The 27014-nt window shown below is 37.4% G+C and overlaps 1 long non-coding RNA gene and 1 pseudogene across 1 annotated transcript in view; one reads left to right on the top strand and one right to left on the bottom strand.

Annotated features, from left to right (window-relative positions):
- Positions 1-27014, top strand: part of LOC145717077 (uncharacterized) — a 285694-nt gene that overhangs the window by 3488 nt on the left and 255192 nt on the right. The window contains exon 2 of the long non-coding RNA XR_014140090.1: positions 12564-12682. This is a non-coding gene — a long non-coding RNA (uncharacterized LOC145717077). The remainder of the gene's footprint in view (positions 1-12563; positions 12683-27014) is intronic.
- Positions 4145-4354, bottom strand: LOC115943549 (U2 spliceosomal RNA; annotated as a pseudogene).

Below are 27014 nucleotides of genomic sequence, written 5' to 3'. Positions count from 1 at the left end.
CTGAAGTAAATTAGGCAAGGAGATTTTGCAATTACATTTGTTGGAAGTTTTAGAGAGAGGCCCACGTGACTTAGAATATTAAAATTTACTTTAAAAGGAAGAAGCAATATAATAGATCAGGGAAGACTTTCTGTGTTATGGAAGATTTTAGAAAGAGTATAAACTGACAAAGATTATTTAATAGTATAAGTGCTGATAATATTTTAAAATCTCATTAATTTTTTTTTTCCATTAGTAAATAACAGGTTTGCAGTGTGGTTAAAAAGAGTTTATTTCTTAGTCATGTTTTCCCCAGTTGCTGGTAAACTCTGGAAGACCACAGTGATTTGGGGAAGAAAAGTTACTACTCCTGTATGATCAATCAATTCAGGATATCATGTATACCTATAAAATAAGATCTTCATTTTAGGTAGAAATGATAGATGAAGTTAATATTTCTTTCCAACTATAACCGCATAACTCTTTTTCTTATTACCCAACTCTGAAAAAAAAATGATTTCCTCACATGTACTTCAGTTGCTTCAGCATATTCTCCGAGAGTGAGATGCTGTATTTCACAGAGAGCATTAGATTGCTTCTCAGAGGCCTGGGTCTGGCTTTGCTGCCATGAAGCTGCCCAACCTTGGGTAAGTTTATTAAGCTTTTTTGGGAGCCTTAATATTATGTATAAAATGACATTGCTGGGCTCAGTATATGACCTTTCAGGATCTTTTAGGTTCTTTTTTTTTTTTAATTTTTAAATTTTAAATTTTTTTTTTAAGATTTTGTTTGTTTATTTGACAGAGAGAGAGAGCGAGAGAGGGAACACAAGCAGGGGAAGTGGGAGAGGGAGAAACAGGCTTCCCGCCAAGCAGGGAGCCCAATGCGGGGCTCGATCCCAGACCCTGGGATCATGACCTGAGCCGAAGGCAGACGCTTAATGACTGAGCCACCCAGGCACCCCTATTTCCTTTTTTTTTTTTTTAAGATTTTATTTATTTATTTGACAGAGAGACACAGCGAGAGAGGGAACACAAGCAGGGGAAGTGGGAGAGGGAGAAACAGGCTTCCCGCCAAGCAGGGAGCCCAATGCGGGGCTCGATCCCAGGACCCTGGGATCATGACCTGAGCCGAAGGCAGACGCTTAATGACTGAGCCACCCAGGCGCCCCTCTTTTAGGTTCTAAAGTTGAATGCATTTTTAGGCCAGTTAAGTATTGCGAATCATGAGCCAGCTCTGGTCTGGTCTCCTGTCACTACTTGATTGCTGTAGTCAGTAGGCTCAATAACTTTTGTATATAATGTGTGTTCATAATAGTAATATAATTGATAATTAATTGTAGCCATTGAGTGGGATCTTGGTAGCCTGAGAGAGTTAATGTGCTGCTAGCATCACAGCCTTCTCTTATCCATAAAGTAGAAACAAGCAGAAACCTGGATGGTCCAAAAGTCATTTTATATTTAGCTATGGAGTTTGTTTTTGTACATTCATTTGAATATGGATGAGTAGCAAATTGACTTCATACAAATTAATACACTTTCATTGGAATGGATAGTGTTGTTTGTTTCAGTTCCTTTCTGATCTTCACTGCATGCTAGGCACAAACCATTTCTTCTTAGAAGTAGCAGCCAAGGAATAACTGTCCTTCTCACTTTTTTGTGGAGAATGATTGGTGTTGGTGGGGTTGTAAGTCTTTCTATCTCTTTGTAGAGTGTAAGTAGATAGGGTGAAATATTAAGAAGGCTGGTCAGAAGGAAAGTACCAAGTAGGTATTAGGCTGAAAAAATATTAGCATATCAGGCAGAAAGAATACAATAAATTCTGTTTGCAAACTTGTTACATTTGCAGTTGGATATATCTTTATGGATAAATAAGAGCCGACTTTATAGGCTTTGAGAAATACCTGCATTTTAACACATTGCAGGTTTATGTATTATCTGAGGTTTGGAAAGTAAAAACATGGTTTGCCCATTAATTTAGAGCTATTTTTTAAATGCCTGTTCTACATATTTAGGTATCTGGTTTCCTGCTTAGATCATGTAATTAGTAACTGATTCTGATTTTTTTACCATAATACATTTTCCAGTATTTATTCCGCATATTTATAGTTCACTACTGGAAAAATTCCTCCCTGACATCTGTTCTGAATTAGTTCCCTTTTCCAGTTACGTTTTCCTGTTTTATTGATTGTAGTGATGAGAATAGAAAGCTGTATTTTAAAAATTTATCCTATTGAAGTTTAGTAAAATTGAAACAAACTTCCTCAATATTTCTAATTTCTGAGAATGATTGTCTTATTTTATTTTATTTTTTAAAGATTTTATTGATTTATGAGAGAGAGAGAGAATGAGCAGTGGAGAGGGGCAGAGGGAGAGGGAGAAGCAGGTTCCCCGCTGAGCAGAGAGCCCAATGTGGGGCTCGATCCCAGGACCCCAAGATCACAACCTGAGCTGAAGGCAGACGCTTAACTGACTGAGCCACCCAGGTGCCCCAATTGTCTTATTTTAAATTCACATGTTAAGTCACTATTTTCACTCTTTTAAGACAATAGAATAAGTTGGATAAAAATTGAAATCCATTTACCACAGTTTCATAGCATTTTATAGCTGTCAATTGACTTTTTAGTGACTTTTTCATATTTCAGAAAATTTTTTAAGAGAAGCTTCTATTATCTCAAAATCTGTTAAAATATCTTTTTAAAAATTATCTCCGAGATACTTATTTTGGGGGAATGAATTTATTGAGCACTTAGAGCAGTTCTTGGCACAGAGTAGGTGCTCTGTAAACATTTGATGAATGAATGAAAGCAGTTTTCAGGAATTTTATTCAAAACATTCTGTCTTCTTTATCCTAACCACCTTGTGGCCTTACTAGCTTTTCTGAGAGAGTTTTCCCTGGAGTTTAGGCGTAAGAGAGCAGCAGAGGAGCCCTGCTGCCCATCGCTGTGCCGCTGCCCCTGCCCTGCCCTGGCTCACCGTGGCAGCTAGTCGACAGAGACTTCCAGTTGCCCAGATTGAGGGCCGTACGCCCTGAGTTCTACCACTCTGTGACATGCGTTTGAACTAAGAACCAATTCAGTACCCTAAGAAATTGTACCACCTTTTGATGTCAGCTACCCCTAAGAATTAATCTCTGGCTTGCCTATTTTGATGTGTCTCTTTCACTGTGGTGATTTCACAAGATTGTGCTCTTCTCTCTTTTCTTCACCATCTCTGCCCTGGGCATAAGCAACCTGTTCATCAGTGAGTTCTTCACATCTAGTCATCAGGTTTCCAACCGTAACCCTCACTTTGCTTTTCAGTTCTGGATGCTGCTGTTTAAGGCCTCCCCACGTGCATAGTCACTTGTCTGCTCTGTAGCACCCACAGACTGAGGGGCCCATATGTAGAGTATTTCGTAGATGTAACTTGAATTTTATCTACTAAACATTTACTATATTAAGCATTTTAAGTTTTAACTTTTGAAAAGGTAATGCATTCACTTGATTCAAACAACAAAATGTTTAGAAATGAAAATTTCCCTTCCACCCTGTTCCCCATCTATTCAACTCCCATCCTTCCAGAATTTTTAAATACATATTCAAGCCACTACAAATATAAATTCTGTTTTTCTCTTTTATATAAGTAGAAACTTATATGTATTATTCTCCCTTTGTCACGTAACAGTGTATCTTGGAGTTCTTTCCATAACAGTGGGAAAATATCCCAGATATATTTCTTTTTTCTTTTTTTTTTTTTTTGAGAGGGGGAAGGGCAGACAGAGAGGGGGGGAGGGAGAGAATCTTAAGCAGGCTCCACGCCCAGCACAGAGCCCGACACAGGGCTCGATCTCACGACCCTGAGATCATGACCTGAGCCAGAATCAAAAGTTGGATGCTTAGCTGACTGAGCCACCCAGGCACCCCCAGATATATTTCACTTTAATAATACATTTTGAAATCTGTTCCACATCATTGTGTGGATATAGCATCATTTTTTTTAATGAGTCCCATATTGATGGGCATTTGGGAAATTTTCAATCTTCTGCTATTAGAAACAATACTGCAGTAAGTACTTTGTTACATAGATTATTTCATACTGGTATAAATGTATTTATAGGGTAAATTCTTAAAAGTGCAATTGCTGACCAAAGAGTATATCTCATTGTAGTTTAATAGGTACTACCAAATTGCCCTCCGTAGAGTTTGTACAGTGTACAACTCCACCAGAAATATATGGGAGTGCCTTGTTACCCATATTCTTGCCCACAAAATGTATTATTGAGCTTTTGGATTTTTTCCAATCTGATAGGTGAAAAATGTTATCTTCGTGTAGTTTTAATTTCTATTTCTCTTATGATACTACACTTGATCTTAGCCAAAAGGCCGAGAAGCGATCTATTTCTCTTATGAATGAATTTGAATACCTTTTCATATATTTAGGAGCCATTTGTGTTTCGTTTTTGTGTGAAGTGTGTCTTTAATCCTTTGCCCTTCTTGGGCGGGGGTGGGGGGTTCGTTTAGAAACCACCTTGTAGCTGATGTGTATAATATTTGCACTTTGTAATATGAGTTGCAACATGCCCCCCCCATTATCTTTGTTTATGATGTTTTTATTAAGTAGATTTTTTTCTGAAATGTAGTTGAATTTGTTAGTCTTTTATGACTTCTGGATTTTGGATCATAGTTAGAAAAGCCTGCTCCACTACAAGGTTATGAAAGAATTCTCTTACATTGTTTTCTACTGTTTTTGTGGTTTCTATTTTACACTTAAGTTTTTGCTCATTTTTCGTGGTGTATGGTGTGATGGGTGGGTCCAACTTCATTTTTCTCCAGATGGCTACTCAGTTGCCCCAACAGCATTTGTGAATAGTCCATCTACATGTTGTTCTGCTTCTTACCAAAACTGAGACTGATTTATCTACCTTTTTTTCACACCTACTTTGTTGCGATTGAATATAAATACAGTTCTCTGTTATCCCTCCTGTAGGATACCTTTTTTTTTTTAATACCTGATGTCTTTCACCCTCCTGCCTCCCTGTTTACCTCAACACCAACAGCCTGACAGCCAGTTAATATTTGAGTGAATACAGGCTGCTCAGAAAGCTCTCCAGGATTTTCCATTGAACAACAAGTGGCTAAAAAGAAATCCTAACTACAATCAGGTTCCTTTGAAGACTTCAAACTAGAGATGTCCTCTAGCTCTTTCTAGCCATATTGACCAGCTATTGTAGAAGCTGAAGTCCACTACCTGAGTTCTTCACTCCTAAGGCAATGCAATTGGGATTGCTTCTGTCTGTGCAAATTCTTATCATCTGCCATCTCTACTTTGTCTGACAGTATGGGATATTACCTGCCATAATTTGGAATGGGAACCATAATATGTCAAAACACTGGTTTGGATCCTCCTTCATGCAGTGGCTAGCTCCAGAACCTCATTTACTGGGAAAGTGATTGTGGAATGATTTGGGGGAACATTTGTCTTCAATTTGAACCCCAGGCAGATTAGGTTTTTTCATAGGGAACCTGGGGGAAAGCTTTAGCATTGTCTACTCTGGGGAGAGAATTCAAGCAGGTAGGTGAAACTCAACTTGGTATCCTTACTAGTACTTACTAAGCTACTTGGGTTAGTTTTACAGCTCCTTGATAAAAGATTTCCTTCTACTTTTGAACCATTGCACTAGGTTATTTTCTTTTTTCATACTTGTCCAGGCCGTCTTGCTTGTTCTTTATTACTGAAGGGATCCTGTTTCTTATCTCTGCCTTTAGACTTTCCCCTGATGCTGGTAGTATGTTCTTTGTCCAATACCAGTTTGACTTAAAAGTTATTTTGACCCAAACCAATTTTGGCCAAATACAATTTAGGTGAAAGCAAACTGGCCAACTGGCAATTTGGGTCAAAAAATGATTTGACTTAAAAAAATATGCTAATTTACCAAATTTTTGAGTAGTGGTAATTTCAGAGTATTATGGGGGTGATTAAATATGTTTGATTCATTTTTTTAGGGATTTTTTTCTAATTTTTCTTCTTTTATATTTCAAATTAATTTTCAGCTACAAGAATACTTTGTTGCTTGTGATATCAAAAAGTTAAAACAACCTTGCTTCCCAGCCATAGGAGAATAGTTGGACAAGCTTGATCTTAACTACAAGGCAGTTAGAGGTTAATTGGAACAACCAAAACATCAAACGATAAGATAAAAACATATTTCCTTTATTTTTTGCCCCCTCATTAAGAAGGCAGGGTATGTGCAGTACAGGACACTCAGAAAAATGTAGATAAGGAATAGAAGGACAAAAGAAAAAAGCCATAAGTTAATTCATCCCAGAACAACCACTGTTGCCCTTCCCTGTCTTTTTAGATGCATCTTACACACATAAACTCTGCATATTGTTTGCAATCTGTCATTATTTAAGGATCCTTCACTTATTGATTAGTCTACCTTTGCCCTGGATTAGGTTTTAGTTCTTTTCTGGTTTTTGTCTGGCAACTGTGGACTTGTCCATTTTAACTGGGAATAGATGGCCATTCTTTTTCCATCTGTCCCTCAATCCTGCCTAGGCCTACATCCAGACTGGGCCCCAGAAACCCTCTGCTTCCTTTAAGTGAGACAGTTTGTAAGTGAAGCCATTCTGCCAAGCCTTTCTATGGACTTACAAAAGGGGTCAGTTTTTAGAATTCCTGTGGAACTGATTATATATAAAGTAAATTTTGGAGTTCATGCCTGATGTATATTATGTGTGTATATATACATATACATATATATGTGTGTGTGTGTGTACATATGTAAGTTACACGGGGAGAATGAAGAGAGGGGAGAAGGTAGATTGGATCCCTACTAAAATAAAAAAGGCATTGCAACAGAGAAATCCACCATCATTGGAGGAGAATTATTTAAAGAGATTTTCTCTAAATGGGGGTTGGCAGATATACTCAGGATATGCCCAAACCCAAGTCCATGGAAAATAAGATATCACTAATGAGTCATGTCACTGTTTTTCACTGGCTCCAAACTCAGCTTTGGATCTGTCTTGAAATAGGGTTCTAGATAGCTGTCTCTACTGGAGTAGGTGTGGGACACAAACCTATTTACCATTCTTGTTCTAAAATGTTGCATTAAAAATTTAAAAAAATAGGGCGCCTGGGTGGCTCAGTTGGTTATAAGCGACTGCCTTCGGCTCAGGTCATGATCCTGGAGTCCCTGGATCGAGTCCCGCATCGGGCTCCCTGCTCTGCAGGGAGCCTGCTTCTGCCTCTGACCCTCCCCCCTCTCATGTGCGCTCTCTCTCTCATTCTCTCTGTCTCAAATAAATAAATAAAAAAAATCTTAAAAAAAAAAATTAAAAAAAATAGTGGATCAAACAGGAAAGTTTTAATAAAATGTTTTATATCTGATGAATAAGTTTTATGATGATAAATATGAGATGTGAGCAAGGAGTAATTATCTGAGTCTCAGGCAAAGCACATGCCTCATAGTTATGATCATGGAAGCAGCATAATTCAATTACAGTTTTGTTCTGGAGTGAAAACAATGTCACAGTAATATCATCATTATAAATTGCCCATGGTATGGTCATGGTGATTGACTCTTCAGCATTCATTCTACCCCATATGATTAGTCTAAGCAATTATGGTTGATCCCATTTCCTTTGCAGTGAAGGGTTAGGAATGGCCTCTAACCTATTCTGGCCAATGAGATGTGAAAGGAAGTCTGGAGGAGGGCCAGAGTGCTTCTGGGAAAGAGTTTCTTGTCTAAAAAGAGGTAAAAGAAAGAGATGGTACCTCTTCTTCCTCTGATGATGTTATGTGTGAATATGTTGGCTAGAACTGCTCAGGCCGTCTTAGGACAATGAGAGAAACTAGCTTTGGATGAAGCTCATCTAGAAGGTGGCAGAATGAGAGAAGAAATCTGAGCCTTCGATGACCTTAACTGAATTGCTGATTGTACTGTACTGTACTTGGTCTGATCTACCTCTGAACTTCTAGTTCTGTGAGATAATACAGTTCCTTATTGTGTAAGCCAGCATGATCTGGGATTTTGTCACTTGCAGCCAGAAGCATTCTGAGTGGTGTACCAGCAGTTTCACATCAGATGGATTTGGTTTTATTATGACAGATTTGCTTTTATCAGAGCTCTTCCCTCCCCTGTCTTCTGGCTTCATAAAGTGCGTGCAGATTCTGACAAGCCAGTGCTTGTCTCAGTCTTCTCTACAGGGCTCTGCCTCAGACCAGAGGTCTTCACAGAAAGCAGTAAAGAACTGGTCTATTTTCTCATCTCCTGTCTTACTCATGGCATAAACTAGCACCAGAAATGTCTAGGGGTCAGGGTACTTGAGTCTTCATTATGGCTTTACTATTTGGCAACTGTAATCTTGGGCAAGTCACTTGAAAACATTGAGTTTCTTCTTTGAAATTGGTTAATAATTGTCTTTTTTTCCCCATAGTATTATTGTGATTCAAATGAAATCATGTGAATATGGCAAATAAAAAAACCCTGTTTTTAAAAAATGAATACTCAGGCTTGGTTGGATTTTCTGATTATTTTCCAGTGAACTAATGTCGAAGTCTCTAGAATCAGCTCTGTGTAGCTTGTTATTAGTCCATCAAAAGGCAAGGAAGTGTGGTATTGGGCATAATAATACAAATAATTAGGGATTGAAGTTGATATTTTAGTGGCAACTTATAGCCCGAAATAAAATGAAGGGACCACACAATATGAAGGAGAAATAAAGGTCAGAATGTTTATCTTGAGGCTTATTTCTAGTTCAACCAGAAATTCTGGTGAGCCAAATTAGGGGGAAGAGAAACCAATAGAAGAAACACCCCCCTCTAGTGGCGAGGGGCCAGATTCTAACCTTTGGTTGCTAAGATGGGTGATTGGGGGAATGGATGGCTTTTTAGGATGTTTTTTAAGTTTCTTTCTTTTTTCTTTTTTTTTTTTTTTTGAAGTTTTATTATTAAGTAATCTCTGTACCCACCATGGGGCTCCAACTTACAGCCCTGAGATCGAGAGTCACATGCTCTACAGACTGAGCCAGCCGGGCACGATGTTTTTTAAGTTTCTTAAGAAGACTTCGAGGATCTAGAGTTAGAACTTTTAAGGAAGATATTCCTTGTCAGGGGAGTTAACACATTTCACAGAATATGTAGTATTTTGGCAGTTTCATGTGGAATTGATTAAAAAATGTGGAGGCTACAGTTGGAAGAGGCTTACAGTTTACTTTTTTGTAGGCCATTTAGAGATCATGAAAATTAGGAGACTGTTGTTACTAAATTTCTTATTGATCTGAGATGATGCAGTAAGTACCTTTATAAATCCATTTGTAGGGGGATAAAGCCTATATTTAAATTTACGGATAATGCCATATGGTAATATTCACCTATATACACAAAATAATGGCTATGGATTTCCAAGGATAATTTTTGATTTGAAATTTTTTAGTGACCATCCTGAGAACTGGATGCTTAGCATGCATATTGGAGGTGATTTAATTGCTCCCTATGAAAAGGTAGTGAAGTTAGGTATATTAAAATAATGTAGTACTCACAATTTAGTGGCTTGGTAGGAACACCGAAAGCATTCTTGAAGGACATCTCATTTTAAGGATGTATGTTGTTGATGAAAATAATAGCAAGTGATTATTACATTTACAAATCTCGAAGTCCATTGAAGTTTTTATTGTTCAACTGGTTTTTAGGAAGAATTCTTTTACATTTACTTAAAGATCTCTGAAGGGGCAACATTTCGGACAATAAAATTTTTATGGTACTCTGGGTTAGATCTAAGGAAGATTTGAATGCCGTTCAACTCCAATATAGAATAGAATGATTAAGACACAAGAAAATAAATTCTGGTACAAGATTGCATTATCAAAGTACCATTTTTAAAAAATTTTTAATGTCAAACTTCCTTGCCCTGAAGGAAAGATATTTGCAGCTTGCCGTAGAACCAACCTCTCAATAATTTAGAATGTGTTTGAAGATGTTTTATGTAAAATAAAAATGGAAAAATTCACTAGAAAATATAAACTTATACATGGATAAAGTAAGATTATAGAGTTATGAAATTAACTTTTGTGCATAACTTGTGGAACTAATATCCTTAGTTTATGGTTATACTTCATAAATATACTTCATTTTAGGAAAGAAGAACTAGGTCTGGCAGTAGATCAGGATCTACCTATTGGGGAAAACCAGAAATAGGAGGAAGAGGTTATTAATGGTTCACTCTTTGCTGAGAAAAATTCAGTATGGGATAATTAAGGTCAGCTAGAGAAAGAATTATGATGATGTTAAGTGAGTTCACAGATATTGTTGAAGGCAAATCAGCTAGAACTGATTTGTTAATATATATGGGGCAATAAACCAATTAGATGGTCTCTTTACTAAATTAGTATGACAGTGGTAGAAGGTATCTGGAGGGAAATAAAATACATGATAGGGTTAGTGGTAATTAGACCTTCATTAAATCCTAGCACTAAAGAGGTGTACCATGTATATTAGTGATAGCTTAATTCTATAAATAAAATTTGGTATTAAGAATTGATAGAATGTTGGCATTGTTAAAATTAGGCAAGTATTGATTTGCATAAAGGGTTGCAGCAAGTGGTTTTGAATGAAGAGCCTAGGCTCCAAACCTCATTTGGAATTCCAGATAAAGTATAATAATAATAATAACAATAATACATCTTTGCTTAGAATTTTACAGTATTCTGAGTGTTTTCACGGACATGATTTCATTTTAGTCTTGGGGGATAGTAGCACAGGTCTGATTATCCCATTTTTACTAATAAGGCAATGGAGCCTCCGGGAGCCTAAGGGACTTGCTAAGGAGCAAATAGGGACTAACTGCCAGGTGTGGGACTTGAACCCAGGGTTCCTTACCAGAATGCCTCTGTTCACTCTGTCCTGGGGTAACCAATGATCACAGACTGAGGGGTATAAACAACAGAAATGTACTTTCCCACAGTCTGGGAGGCCAGAAGTCTGAAAGGTTCTTGGCCTCCCAGCTTCTGCTGGCTGCTGGCATTCCTTGCCTGGTTGCCTCACTCCAAGCTCTGCCTCTGTGTTCTCATAGCTTCCTTCTTTTCTGCTCTGTGTCTTTTCCTCTTCTGTGTCCTTTCTCGGAAAAGGACTTTTATAAGGACTGACTTTAAGACTCCACTTGTCATTAGATTTAGGGCACACCTAGATAAGCCAGATACTTTCCTCATCTTAAGATCCTTAATTACACCTGCAAAGACCCTTTATTTAAATAAGGTAATATTCACAGGTTCTAGGTAATAGGGCACGAGCATATCTTTTCAGTGGCCACCATTCAACCCACTACATTCATTATATGCAATTTAATTCTGTATCTTCCTTTTGGATTGAAGAAATAATCTTCCATCTGAAGATAGGTAGTGGACTAGGGAATTTTTAGCTAGCATCTAGAGAGGAACATTTAAAATATTTCTGGTTGGTGCTAAGTGCTTACTAAGTAGAATTGAACTAATTAATACAAGAGTTCCACCAAATTGTTATGCTAGCTTTTGCATTCACAGAACTATAAGAAATGAGACAAATTAAGTTAAAGTAACATTCAACTATTCATGATTAACTATTGAAAGTTGATTTTTTGGGTGCCTGGGTGGCTCAGTCGTCAAGCATCTGCCTTTGGCTCAGGTCATGATCCCAGGGCCCTGGGATCGAGCCCCACATCGGGCTCCCTGCTCAGCAGGTCCCATTCCCCCTGCTTATGTTCCTTCTTTTGCTGTGTCTCTCTCTGTCAAATAAAATCTTAAAAAAAAAAAGTTGATTTTTTTGTTTTTGTTTCTTGTGTAATTGGGTAGAAGAGGTGTGTGTGTGTTTTACATTTTTTAAATGACCTTAGTCAGTATAATCAGTTTCTTATATCACATGGGCATTCGAATTTGGGTCATATAAATCAAGATTCATGTATGTAAACTCTTTGAGGGAAGGGATTTGATGTGTCTTATTCACAGTCAGATCCCCAGTATATTGCCTCACACATAACATAGATGTGCCCAAACAATTTGCTGAATGAATGAAATAACTTTTTTATGACACCCAAATCAGGTAGCCACAAATCCCATACTAGTTCACTTTTTGGAGGGTCTTGCGTGGCAGTAACAATAAGATCTATTCATTGTAGGAGAGTCCTCAATGACTTAAGAGATTCCACTGTGAGTCCATTTACTCTTGACAGAGCCTACAACTTTTTCATCTCTGATAATCTTTAGCTCCAGGCTAAAAAAAACCTGTCATCCTTGCCTTGCTCACATTAATAAAAATTAATGAATGAGATTCTTTCTGCCCATCAGTTCTCACTTGCATGAGCTCAGGTAACATTAGAGGCAGTAGAGTGGGGCTCATCCTGCAGCTTTTCAGATCATTAGTGCTAAACATTAAGCTCGGGGGAGGGTTCAGGCTCTTGCCTTCTCAAAAGTCTACATAGTTTTCACTCTCTGATACAGCTTTCAGTATTAACAGGTCAAAGTCCAGTGATTATAATTAACTACGTGCTGGACTCCTCCATGTATTATCTCAACTACTGCTTCCAGCCAACCTTACAAGTTAAGTACTGTCATCATCCTTGTTTTATAGAAGCACAAAGAAGTTAAGTAACTTAACCAGGTGCACACCAAGATTCGAAGCCAGGTAGTCTTACTTCAGAGCCTCTGTGCTTAGCTGTGTCCCAGTGCCAGCCTCATGCTCATTCGTTTGTAAGTAACCTGTTCTTTCTTTTTTGAAAGTTTATATTTTTTCTTTATTAAACTGGAGAAATTTTGCCAGGATATATCTAAGTGCCTTTTTTCATTTATCCTGCCTGGCATGCAGTAAGTGCTTTCGATCTAACAACTCAAGTCTCCTCCTGAGGGAAGTTTTCTTGCACTATGTTTTGATTATTGCTTTCTCCAATGTGGCCCCTCTTGAATTTCTTTTATTTGCAATTAGGCCTCCTAGACCTGCCCTCTAGTTCTCTTTTCTTTTCATTCAGGAATTCCATTTCTTTTATTTTTGATCTGGGTAGTGCGATACCTCATTCACTTGCATTTCCGGGTAACAGTTACTCTTTAATTCCTCAATTGAAATTTGAAATTATGAATCATTTAAAGAATTTCCCAGTCTATTATTTTTTTCTTGGTTATTCCTTTACATCCAACAGCACATAAAAATATCATAACCAAGGGGCTTCTGGGTGGCTCAGTCAGTTAAGTGTCTGCCTTCGGCTCAGGTCATGATCTCAGGGTCCAGGATTGAGTCCGCATCAGGCTCCCTGCTCAGCGGGGAGTCCGCTGCTCCCTCTGCCCTTCACCCTGCTCCTGCTCTCTCTCACTGTCTCTCTCTCTCAAATGAATAAAATCTTTTAAAAAAATATCATAACCAAGTAAACACTGTTTCTTTCAGATATATGAGGCTGTTTCAACATTAGGAAATACTAATTTAATGTATCGCCTTATTAGATCAAAGGAAATAAATTTTAGGATTATTTCCACAGATATTACAGTGGTATTTGATAAATTCATTTGTGATAAAACAGAAATAAAAAACAGTTCTTGGTAATCCAGGAGATGATACATTCCTAATAGCCATTGTCATACTTAACATTGAAATACTTAAGGAATATTTTCTTTTTTTTTAAAGATTTTATTTATTTATTTGAGACAGAGAGAATGAGAGACAGAGAGCATGAGAGGGAGGAGGGTCAGAGGGAGAAGCAGACTCCCTGCCGAGCCGGGAGCCCGATGCGGGACTCGATCCCGGGACTCCAGGATCATGACCTGAGCTGAAGGCAGTCGCCCAACCAACTGAGCCACCCAGGCGCCCCTTAAGGAATATTTTCTAAATGTGTCCTTTGAACTGTGGATCTGGGTTTTTTTAAGTTTTATTTCATTGATGTATATGTATATATTTTACCAATACCATGTTGTCTTAATTGCTTAGTTTTTTGTTTTTATTTTTAGAGTGCACATGCACCAGCATGAGGGTAGGGAGGGGCAGAGGGAGAGAGAGAGAGAGAATTTTTTTTTAAAAAGATTTTATTTATTCATGAGAGACCGAGACAGAGAGAGAGAGAGAGGCAGAGGGAGAAGCAGGCTCCCAAGGAGCAGGGAGCCCAATGTAGGACTCGGTCCCAGGACTCTGGGATCATGACCTGAGCCGAAGGCAGACGCTTAACCATCTGAGCCACCTAGGCACCTGAGAGAGAGAGAATCTAACCAGGCTCCACGCCTAGCATGGAACCCGATGCGGGCTCAATCTCATGACCCTGACATCATGACCTGAGCCAAAATCGAGAGTCAGATACTTAACCGACTGAGCCACCCAGGTGCCCCACAATTGCTTGGTTTTATATTAAGTACAGAAATCAGGTAATGTGAATCCTCCTTCCTAATTTCTCTTTCTCAAACTTGTTCTACCCATTCTAGGCCATCTACTTTTCCATATAAAGTTTAGAATCAGTCTGCTAAATTCTACCAAAAACTATGCTGGAATTATTTTTGAGACTGCAATGAATATAGAGTTAAGTTTGGAGAAGACTTGACATTCTAACAATATTGAGTCTTCCAACCCAAGAACATGTTATATAGTGCCATTTTTTATTTATCTCTTTAAAGTTTTGTATTTTTTTAAGCATACATATTTTCCATGTATTTTGTTAGCTCTTTCTCATTTTTTGTTGCTATTTTAAATGATACTTTTTAATTAAGTTTTTAATTTTAATTCCAGTATAGTTAACATACACTCTTATATTAGTTTCAGGTGTAAAATACAGCGATTCGATGCTTCCATAAAATACCCAGTGCTCATCACAAAAAGTGTTCTCCTTACTCCCCATAACCTATTTCACCCATCCCACCACCAACCTCCCCTCTGTAACCATCAGTTTGTTTTCTGTAGTTAAGAGTTTGTTTCTTGGTTTGTCTCACTCTCTCTCTTTTTCCTTTGCTTATTTTGTTTCTTAAATTCCACATATGAGTGAGATCATATGGTATTTGTCTTTCTCTGACTGACTTATTTCGCTTAGCATTATACTCTCTAGCTCTATCCATGCTGTTGCAAATGGCAAGATTTCATTCTTTTTTAAATATTTATTTATTTATTTGAGAGAGAGAGAAAGAGAGAGAGCATGCACACGCGTGGGCAGAGAGAGGAGCAGAGAATCTCAAGCAGACTCCATGCCACCGAGCATGGGGCTGGATGTGGGGCTCGACCCCACAATCCATGAGATCATGACTTGAGCTGAAACCAAGAGCTGGACACTTAACTGACTGAGCCACTCAGGCACACCCCACACCACATCTTCCTTATGCATTCACCAGTTGATGGGCACTTGAGCTGCTTCCGTAATTTGGCTATTGTAAATAATGTTGCTATAAAAATAGAGGTGCATGTATCCCTTTGAATTAGTGTTTTTGTATTTTTTCGGTAAATACCCAGTAATGCAATTACTGGGTCATAGAGTAGTTCTATTTTTAACTTTTTGAGGAACCTCCATACTGTTTTCCACAGTGGCTGCCCCAGTTTGCATTCCTACCAACAGTGAATTGGTCCATATCCTCACCAACACCTTTTGTTTCTTGTGGTTTTGATTTTAGTCATTCTGACAGGTGTGAGGTGATACCTCATTGTGGTTTTGAGTTGTATTTATTTCCCTGTTGATCAGTGATGTTGAGCATCTTTTCATGTGTCTGTTGGCCATCTGGATGTCTTCTTTGGAGAAACGTATGTTTGTGTCTTCTGTTTTTTTTTTTTTAAAGATTTTATTTATTTATTTGACAGAGAGAGACACAGCGAGAGAGGGAACACAAACAGGGGGAGTGGGAGAGGGAGAAGCAGGCTTCCCGCTGAGCAGGGAGCCTGATGCGGGGCTCGATCCCAGGACCCTGGGATCATGACCTGAGCCGAAGGCAGACGCTTAACGACTGAGCCACCCAGGCGCCCCTGCCTGTTTTTTAATTGGATTGTTTTTTGGGTGTTGAGGTGTGTAAGTTCTTTATATATTTTGGATACTAACTGTTTATTGGATATATCATTTGCAAATATCTTCTTGCATTCCAGCAGGTTGCCTTTTAGTTTTGTTGATTGCTGTGCAGAAGCTTTTTATTTTGATGTAGTCCCAATAGTTTATTTTTGCTTTTATTTCCCTTGTCTCAGGAAACATATCTAGAAAAATGTTGCTAGGGATGATGTCAGAGGAATTACTACCTGTGCTCTTCTAGGATTTTTTTTTTAAAAGCAGGCTCCATGCTCAGTGTGGAGCCCAACATGGGGCTTGAACTCACAACCTTGACATCAAGACCTGAGCTGAGATCAAGAGTCAGACATTTAACTGACTGAGCCACCCAGGCACCCCGCTTCTAGGATTTTTATGATTTCAGGTCTCACATTTAGCTCTTTAATCCATTTTGAGTTTATTTTTGTGTATGGTGTAAGAAAAGTGGTCTGGTTTCTTTCTTTTGCATATAGCTGTCCAGTTTTCCCAGCACCATTTCTTGAAGACTGTCTTTCCCCCATTGTCTATTCTTTCCTGCTTTATCAAAGATTAATTGACCATATAATTATGGGTTTATATTTGGGTTTTCCATTCTGTTCTATTAATCTGTGTGTCTAGTATCATACTGTTTTGGTTACTCCAGCTTTTTAATATTTCTTGAAGTCTGGAACTTCAAGAAACCTCCAGTTTTGTTTTTCTTTTTCAGGATTGCTTTGGCTATTTGGGATCTTTTGTGGTTCCATACAAATTTTAGGATTGTTTGTTTTAGTTCTGTGAAAAATGCTATTGATATTTAGATAGGGATTGCATTAAACCTGTAGATTGCTTTGGTAGTCTAGACATTTTTAACAATACTTGTTCTTCCAGTCCATGAGCCTGGAATGTCTTTCCATTTGTTTGTGTTGTCTTTAATTTCTTTCATCAGTGTTTTAGAGTTTTCAGAGTACAGGTCTTTCACCTCCTTTGTTAAGTTTATTCTAATTTTACTGGTTTTGGTGTAATTGTAAATGGGATTATTTTCTTAATTTCTCTTTCTCTTTCTGCTTCATTATTAGTGTCTAGGGATCTAGGATTTTATTTTATTTTTTTAAGATTTTTATTTATTTATTTGACAGAGAGAGAGAGACAGCGAGAGAGGGAACATAAGCATGGGGAGTGGGAGAGGGAGAAGCAGGCCTCCTGCAGAGCAGGGAGCCCGATGCGGGGCTCCATCCCAGGACCCCGGAATCATGACCTGAGCCGAAGGCAGACGCTTAACAACTGAGCCACCCAGGTGCCCCGGGATCTAGGATTTTAAAGATTTTATTTATTTATTTGAGAGAGGTGGTGGGAAGGACCGAGGGAGAGAGAAAATCTCAAGCAGACTTCATACCCAACGCAGAGCTTGATGTGGGACTCGATCTCATGACCCTGAGATCATGACCTGAACCAAAATCAAAAGTCGGATGCTTAACTGACTGAGCCACTCCGGTGCTCCGGGATCTGAGATTTTACATAAAAAAGGATATCTTGGTATATTTGTTACAATAAAGCAAGATGTTTTAAGAAACACTGATATTTCAACAGCTTAATACAATAGGAACTTATTTCTCCCTCATGTAATAGTCCCATGTGGATGTTTCTGGTTGATAGGCACTTTTTCTCTGTATGGATTCAGGGACTCAGGTTCCTTGCATCGTGTGGCTCTACCATTTCTAGGGCCTTGAAATCTTCTCTTTCCAGCTGGCAGAAAAGCAAAGATATGGTGGAGGATGCACACTCTCTTCTCAATTACTTTAGCCTTGACATGATGCCTGTCATTTGTGTTCATATTCTCACATTCCATTGGCCAGATAGGTGATCTCACCTGTTTCTAAGGTGTGTTTGTATTGGGGGTGGGGGAGCATGGGAGAATGGGAGATAGTTTTTGACTGGGCAGCCACAAGTAAGGGAAAGGGATAGGCATTCTCATTTGTAATTGGCAGGAGGACCACCTGAATAGAGGACACTGTGGTAGTATTTTTCAGATTCTAAAATATACATATCCTTTGAGCTTAAACTCTACTTCTAGCAATTTTTCCTGTAGATATATTTACAGATTTGTACATATTTACATTTTAAGGATACCTCTAGCAATATTGTAATAGTGAAATATTAGAAATATTCTCAATGTCCATCAAAGGGGACTGGATGGATGCAAGTTACTATATTTTCATACAATGGAACACTTTGTAGCTACCAAGAGGAATAAGGCAGTGATATGTGTATTGCCTGGGGAGAGAAAAATGAGGTACAAAATTCTGTGTGCATAACTACCACTTACTTAAAACAAAATATTTACACATAAGCAAAGTATTTGTGGAAGGATCACAAGAAACTGGTAACAGTGGTTGGTTCTGGTTAAAACTAAAAGGTAATGGCAGAATGGGATGGGAGAAGGCTTTTACTCTATACTCTTTTATACCTTTTGATATGCACCTATTTAAATATAAAAGTCAGTTGTAGAAGTATAGTAAATTACATGGAAAGATGGTTGTAATATATTGGTGCCTGAAAAAGCTGTTTACTGAAAGGAATGTACAGTATGGTTTCATTTTTATAATAAATAAATTTTTAAATGGCATATACAAAAATATAGTGGTTTATTTGTGATTTTTTCCTTTTCTGTATTTAGAAATTTTATATAATGAACATATATCACCTTTGTAATTAAAATATATAAATATAAATAAAAAAAGAAACATAATGAAAACTTTTCCTAGTAGTCCCTGAAGTTAACCCTGTCATGAAATCTTTCCCCATTTCAACTTAATGCTTCTTGTTTGCTTCCATGCTACATTTTTCATACATTACATGCTGAATTGCATTATCATGTACACATTTGGCTCACCTACTCTGTACATTCTTTAAAGGCCTGGATCTTACCAGATTCATCCCGGATTCCCTGTCTGTGCCAAGAACAGTGTCTTTCTCATAACAGGTGTGCAGTAAATATTGAGTTGGTGCTTGAGGCAGGGAGCACAGTGAGTAAAGTAGTTGTGCATTTTGTTGTTATATGATGCAACCTGTATTCAATACTGTACCAGATTCACTCTTCGGTGATGCCAGGGGCTTATTAGGTGCAGTGCAAAGCATGTGGGCCAAAGCATTTCCTTCCTAAAATGATAGTGGTTGCCTTTAGAGATCTCTGTCTCTGCATCTTAGATTAGTTAATGTGGGTTCGTTGCAGAAATATATATAGTAAAAAATGACATAAAGTTAAAAATAAATCTAAGAATAGTCAAATTACTGATGACATGGTCTCTGCTGTTTTACAGGTGAGACACTCCTATCTACTTGGTATGTGAATTTAGATAAGTTTCCTCCTATTTTTCTCTCCATACTATTTTCCTTTCCTGTTTCTATCCTTTTGCTATAACCTCTCCTTGTACACATAGCTGTAGTTCTGATATGGTTATCAGGGGTCAGTTATGAATGACTGAGAAGAAATACAAATAGAAGTATTTGGAGCTGATCACATTATTTACAGCAGTAAGATTTTTTTAAATTGAAAATTGCTTGTGAATTACTTTGATGGTTTGGCTTTTCTCCAAGTCCCAGTTTTATTGCCACTAATCTCTTGCCACTTTATTACCTTACTCTCCATTTTTCTTCCCTATGTTCTAGTCACAGAGGTTTACTTATTATACCTCAAAAGTTCCTTCAAGGGCCTTTCCTCAAACCTTTTCTTACTGGGAGGTCCTCTGCATATGTCCATTAATTCAAGTACTATCTTCCCACAAAGAGCCAGTTTAGATGCCACCTCCTGAAGAAGTCATCACAGACCCTCTTAGTCAATTTCACTCTGCTCATTCTTCCATTAAATCGTTATACCCTCATTAGAGCACTAATTAAAGTTTATTTGTTAATTTGTTCATTATGTACACATTCATTGAGTGTCTACTGTGCATAAAATTGTTGTGGGAGGTAGGTTAAGAGACCACTAAGACAGTCTTCAAGAAGCTTACAGAATGGTGGTGGAGGAAAATGAACAGAAGTGTTTCAGTGCAATGTGGTAAGTACAGTGAGTGTGTGCAGGATTCTGTGGGAGCACAGAGAGGGAGCATCTCAGGTAGCAGGGGTTGGGGAATTCCAGAGAGATTTGAGTTGAACATGGAAGTTGGAGAAACGGAGGTAGGGGAAGGAATTTCCCAAACTAATGGAACAGCACATTATGAGTTATTGAGATGTGAAATGTCTTGCACATCTGAAGAATAAGTAGCTCAGGCTGGAGTGTGGATGGGGGATGTGGCAGGAGATACATTCAAGGAGGCAAGACAGGGTGGAATTGTGATGGGCCTTTTATGCCAAGCTAGGGACATGAGCTTTCTGAAAGCAATATAGGGCCCTTGAAGGATTTTATGTAGGAGAGCAATGTAAGTAAGCCTTGAATTCTGTGTTTCTTGAGGGCAGGAATCAAGTCTTCTTTATCACTATAGCACCTTTGCACCTAATACAGAGCTTAATACTAGAGGCCCAGTAAAATTGAAATGGGTTTGCTGAGTACTGCTCTAATTCTTCTCAAGAATTAATTTATCTGAAATAATAACAGTAATACAGTGTTGAACACTTTTGCACTCTATCAAATATGTAAGAATTATCTGATCCTTACTACTCTCTGAGGTAGTAGTGGCTTAGAGGGTTTAAGTGAGGGGACCAGTATAATAGTTAAGTCTGCTTAGGTTTGAATTTCAACTCCACCACTTACTAGTTTTGGACCTCAAAGTTACATACGTGCCTCAGTTTCCTTGTCTGTAAACTGATAATTATACCTCATACCTCATAGGGTATTGTGAGGAGTAGTGATACATGTAAATACATGTAAAGTGATTGGCCCTATTGTTGCTAAGTGATTACATGCTCAATAAATGTAATTCTTAGCTATTATTAAGAGACATACCCCAAAGTCACATGAACGATTAGTGGGGAAGCCCAGGATGAACAAGGCCATTTGATTTCAGAGTCTTTAATTACTATTTATTCTATAGCTACTTCTGTAGTTATAGTGAGATGAGTAAAGATGGGTTCTAAGCATCGAAACAAAATGAAGAATTTCAGTCAACATGGGAAGTACCATTTGGGGTAGGGAATTCTTAGGGGCTTTTCAAATTACCCCCACTTAAAGAACTCTTCCTTTGCTACCCTGCCTGCACATAAGAGACTTATGTGAGAAGTCTCTCTCTCTAATTTAGGTAGATGATACTACTTCCAGATTCATAGTGCACATGGCTAATGAACCTGGAGAATGTCTTAAAAAGGTCTCCCTCTAGGAGTTTGTCTGCTAGTGCTGGCACCTGGTATACAATGTCAATTCTTGTAGCTCTGTTCCTCTTCTCCAGACTCCCTAGATTTTTCCAACTTTAGGACCCAAGTGGGAGTCTTATGTTGGAGGATGTTGTGCAAACCACATGCGTAAAGAAAATAATTTACATTTTTCCTTTCTTAGCTTCTGGAACATCAGTGATTCCATCCTCCCACTTCTATTGGGCAGAAATTGAGGTATTCTCCTTATGCTCCCTCATCTTCTCCAAAAGGCACCCCCCCCACACACACACTCCTTGCCATACATGTCAGAGGGATCCAGCATAACTACTTTTTTTCTGATTCAAGGACCCAAGAACATACAAAGTCCTACCAGCAATTCACTTTTTCTTCTCCATTTGTACTCTTTCCAGTCATAACTATCTTTTAGCTTTCTTTTCTCTGTTTTTGTGCTCACCATTTTATCCCTTTATCCTTTGCACAATGCTTGGTGTATAGTAGGCATTCAATAAATAGTTTTTGAAAGAATAAAAGAAAGGCAAGATGCATTGTATATCCAATACTTTAATGATATTCAATTACAGAAAAGTGTGCAAAAATATTGCCTTTCCTTAAATTTTATGGGAACAGATTGTTTTTAGCAAGCAGGCCGCACCTTCCCCTCCATTGCCATATTAGAGCTCCCGCAACTTCAAGATTTATTCCCCTGAGTATAGCTCTGGTGGTAAAGGAACTGAATGGATGCCTCACAAATGCGGGAGGAGATCTCCAGGTTGGAGGCAGGTCTGTCTCATGGGATCTGCTATTTTTCCAAATTCTTTTGCAGTTGCACAACTTCACAGTGGAAAAGTTTCCACAAATTTAAGTCCATATAGAAATTAATAAGTCATAAGAGACATATTACTGTCAGAAAAGGGTTGAGAGAAAATAATCTGAGGAAAGTCGAAGATATCTAGGACCCATGGTTCAAAATATATAACCTTCATTATTCTGGTCTCTATAAGAACTCAAATTTATGTAGATGGTAGTTCTGAGACAAACCCTCTTTCACTGATTTCCTAGGGAAACCTTTAGAGATGTGAAAAAGAGGCTTAAACTTTAGGAGCTTATCCTTGCCTGAAAGTCCAGACTCATGTTTAGTCTGGGCCGTGATGACGCACCAGTAGACTATCCAGACATGTTCAAGGCAGTGAACAACTAGTCCTTCAGGACTGTGATTGGCTCTGGATCTCATACTGCAATATGCAGAAACACTCAGTGTGTGTCCAAGGATGAACATCTCCTGAAGCTCAAGCATCTGTGTGTGTGTGTGTCTACAACCTGGAGGTAATCTCTAAGACTTCAAGTGAAAGTGATACCCAGGCTTGAATTTGGTGTGCTTCACACACAAATCTTGTTCACTACTTGCTCTGTCTCCAAACCTCCTTAAAAAGGTTACCTTAATGTTACTTTTCTTACCTTCATAGGAAATTAGAAAGAGAAGACCAAATTAAACCCAAAGCAGAAGATAAAGATAACAGCAGAAATCAGCCAGAAAAGAGACATTTAATGGAGCAAATTGTTTGTACAAAGCCCAAAGTTTGTCCTTTGAAAAGTGTAATAAAATTGATGGACCTCTACCATGATTGATAAGGACAGAAAACAGAAATTACGAACGTGAAAAAAAAATTACCAACATGAGGAATGAAAGAGTTATATCACTAGATCATACTGACATTGAAAGAATAGTTAAAGGTTATATGGAAATTTTATGCCATTAAATTCAATGAATTAGATAGTTTCAAATTACTTTAAAACATAACTTACTAAAGCTAATACAAGATGGAATAGAACATCTGAATAGCCCTATATCTAAAATTTTGAATTTGTGATAAAAAAAACCTTCCCATGAAGAAGATTATAGGTTCAGATGGTCTCCCTGATGAATACTATCAAACATTTAAAGAAGAAACAATATGAATGCTAAACAAATTTAGAAAATAGAAAAGAAGGGAACATTTCCAAACTTATTTTATGAAGCAAGCATTACCCAGACACCAAACCTGAGAAAAAATATTTCATAAAAAGAAAATTGCTGATCAGTATTCCCTGGGATTACAGCTACTGTGATATACTGAATGTTTGTGTCCCTCCAAAATTCATATGTTCAAAACCTAACGCCCAATGTGATGGAGAAGTCAACGGTCTGCAACCTGGAAGAGGGCCCTTATTAGACACTGAATCTGTTGGTGCCTCGATCTTAGACTTCATAACCTCCAGAACTGTGATAAATAAATGTTTGTTGTTTGAAGTCACTAAGTCTGTGATATTGTTATAGCAGCCTGAACTAAGACAAAAATAAGAATCGTTAATGAAATATTAGCAGGTTGAATCTAGCAATATATAAAAAAGTTAATACCTTATGATCAAGTGGGGTCTACTCCAGGAATACAAAGTTGTTTAATACAAAAATTAGTTAATGTATTTCACATGTTAATATAATAAAGGAAAAAAACCCCCATATAATCCTCTCAATAAGTGCAGAAAAAGCATTTCACAAAATTCAACAATTCTTGACTTAACAAATCAGGAATAGAAAGAAATTTATTTAACTTGATGAAAAGCATCTACACCTATAGTACTATCATATTTAACATTGAAATATTGAAAACCTTCCTTATGATTGAGAACAAAGTATGGATATCCTCTCTTACTACTTCTATTTGATACTGCACTGGAGCTCCTAGCCATTGCAATAAAGCAAGAAAAAGAAGTAAAACCTGTAAAACTTGGAAAGGAAGAAGTAAAACCCTCTATTTCTGCCAGACATGATTCTTTACATAGAAAACTTAAGGAAGCTACAAAACAACTACTAGAACTTATAAATGAACTTTAAAAGGCCAAAGTAATTTAGAAAGGCCATAGTGAATTTAATAAGTGAATTTAGAAAGAACACAGAACATAAGATCAAATGTATTTTTATAGATCAGCAGCAAATAATTGGGAAATGCAATTAAGAATATAATTCTGTATTAGCACCCCAAAACATAAAATACTTAAGAGATGGATTAGAGATCCAAACATAAAATCGAAACTATGAAACTTCTGGAGGAAAACACAAACTTGCGTTAGGAAAAGATTTCCTAGAGAGAGGATAAATGGCATTGAACAGAAAGGAAAAAACTGATAAGATGGAATTAAGAATTTTTGCTGATTAAGTTACAAGAACAAAGAGGGAAGACACATATTAGGGGAAAATATTTACAATACACATCTACAAATCAGTAATAAATAGACAACCCAATACAAAATGGGCAAAAGACTTGAGCAGGTGGTTCATGAAGGAAGATGTATAGTCAATAAGCACATGAAATTGCTCAGTACTATTAGTCTTTTTTTTTTTTTTTTTAAAGATTTTATTTATTTGACAGAGCACAAGCAGAGGGAGAGAGAGGGAGAAGCAGGTTCCCTGCTGAGCAAGGAGCCCGATGTGGGACTCGATCCCAGGACCCTGGGATCATGACCTGGGCCGAAGGCAGCCGCTTAACTGACTGAGCCACCCAGGCGTCCCGCGTTAGTCTTAAGGGAAAACAGAAAAGTACGAGATACCATTTTATACCCAATACAATGGCTAAAATTAAAAAGACAACACCAATTGTTGGTGAAGATGTGGAGAAGCTGCTGGTGAGAGTATAAAATACACAGTCACTTTGGAAAAATTTCTGGTAGTTTCATATAAAATTAATCATACACCTGTGCTGTGGCCCAGAAATTCTACTTCTAGGTATTTATCCAAAAGAAATGAAGACCCATGCCCACAGCAATTTTATTTATACCAGCCTCAAACTGGAAAGAACCCAAATATCCATCAAATAATATGCTTATGGTAAATTATGGTATAAATCACTTAAATATTACCCAGCAAGAAAAAAGAATGAACTACTGATATATAAAGCGACAAAAGCAAATCTCCAAAACATCATGTTGAGTGTAAGAAACCAGACACAAAATAATATGTACTGAATGATTCTATTTATATAAAATTATAGAAGGGGCAAAATTTATGTTTATAGAAATAAGAACAATTGTTGTCTATGGAGGTACATGGTAACTTTCTGGAATGATGGAAATGTTTGATATCTTGATTGTGACCACAGTAGTTACATGGGTATATATGTTTATCAAAACTCACTGAATTGTACATTTAAGGTTAGGCATTTCATAGTATGTATATTTTAACCTCTATCAAAACCAAACCAACAGTTAACTATATGCCATTATAACAGTGACCTAGAGGAGTTAAAAATATGAAGTTGGGCAAAAATTATAGTGAAGAACAAAGAAAATGGGCAGTAACATTATTTTATTTATTTATTTATTTATTTATTTAGAGAGTGAGTGCGCTGGCAGAGGGGAAGGGCATAGGGAGAGGGAGAGAGAGAATCTCAAGCAGGCTCCATGCATGCCCAGGGCAGAACCTGACTCGGGCTCGATCTCACAACCCTGATTCATGACCTGAGCTGAAATCAAGAGTTGGACACTTAACCAAGTGAGCCACCCAGGTGTCCCATCCTAGCCATTGTTTTAAAAAGAGAAAAATAAATTAGATAAAAATATTGCAAAGGAAGAGACAAAATTATCATTATCTAGGAAATACTTAGAAAATACAAACAAATCAAATGAAAAACTTTTAGAGCTAATATGAATTTTCGGTAGTCTGGTTAGAGTATATGTGCACACACACATGCATATCATATCATATGACATATATACATGTATGTATATACATACATATATACATATATGCATGCTGATTTCACGTGTATATACGAACCAACACAAACCGGCTAGAAAATATAATAGAAAAAAAGATCCCTTTCACAGTTACGATAAAAATACACAGAGACCTAGAAATTAATTTGTCAAGAAATAGTCAGGACTGTATGAAGAAAGCAACAAAACTTCTGAGGGACAAGAGAAGTCTTGAATAAGTGGAGACAGACCACATTTCTGGATGAAAAGACTCAAAATTATATATTAACTAATTATAATTATAAAATTTTATAACATTATAAAAATTACTCTAACTTACTCTTTAAATTCTTTCCAAAATTAGGTTAGGTTTTGGGGATATGGCAAAATGATTCTAAAGTTTAGATGGAATTATGAACATTGAAATATATCTAAAAAATATTTTAAAAAGTAATGAGGGGAGAATTGCCCTGTAAGTTACTAAAACACCTTATGAAGCTGTGATAATTTGTTTTGTGTGGAATGAGTTAAGAAATAGATCTTCAGATCATAAGAAGAGAATCAAAAGTCTAGAAACAGTCACAAGTGTATATTATTAGTATACAATGAAGTTACAAATTTTAAATCAACAGAAAAAATGCTATCTTATAAAAAAAATAGCATTGGGTGGGGCATTTTGGAGTTTTCCTGCCCCAACTGCTCTTCACGATGTCATATCCCCCTAATTCCCAGTTTTCCCGTCCTCTGCAGCTGCTTCCAATTTGCTCCATTACCTCTTTGTCCAAAATTTCTTTCATATGCTTTCTTGGACCCAGCTTTATCTTCTTCCTCCCCAATTTTCCCTTTCCTGGATCTGTTTTCCAGCTGATAATTCTTTCCCTTTCCGGTCAGTGGAAGACCTCACAAGTCTTTTTTTCTTCTTCATGCACCTATCTACCTCAAAAAAGCCTTACTACTGGGTTGGACCAAGCCATCTTTTTTTTTTTTTAAAGATTTTATTTATTTATTTGAGAGAGAGAGAATGAGAGACAGAGAGCACGAGAGGG

This window comes from Leptonychotes weddellii, chromosome 14, assembly GCF_054177405.1.
Source record: "Leptonychotes weddellii isolate Sample4059 chromosome 14, ASM5417740v2, whole genome shotgun sequence".
NCBI classification, from domain to species: domain Eukaryota; kingdom Metazoa; phylum Chordata; class Mammalia; order Carnivora; family Phocidae; genus Leptonychotes; species Leptonychotes weddellii.
This window is presented reverse-complemented; position numbering and strand designations above follow the sequence as displayed.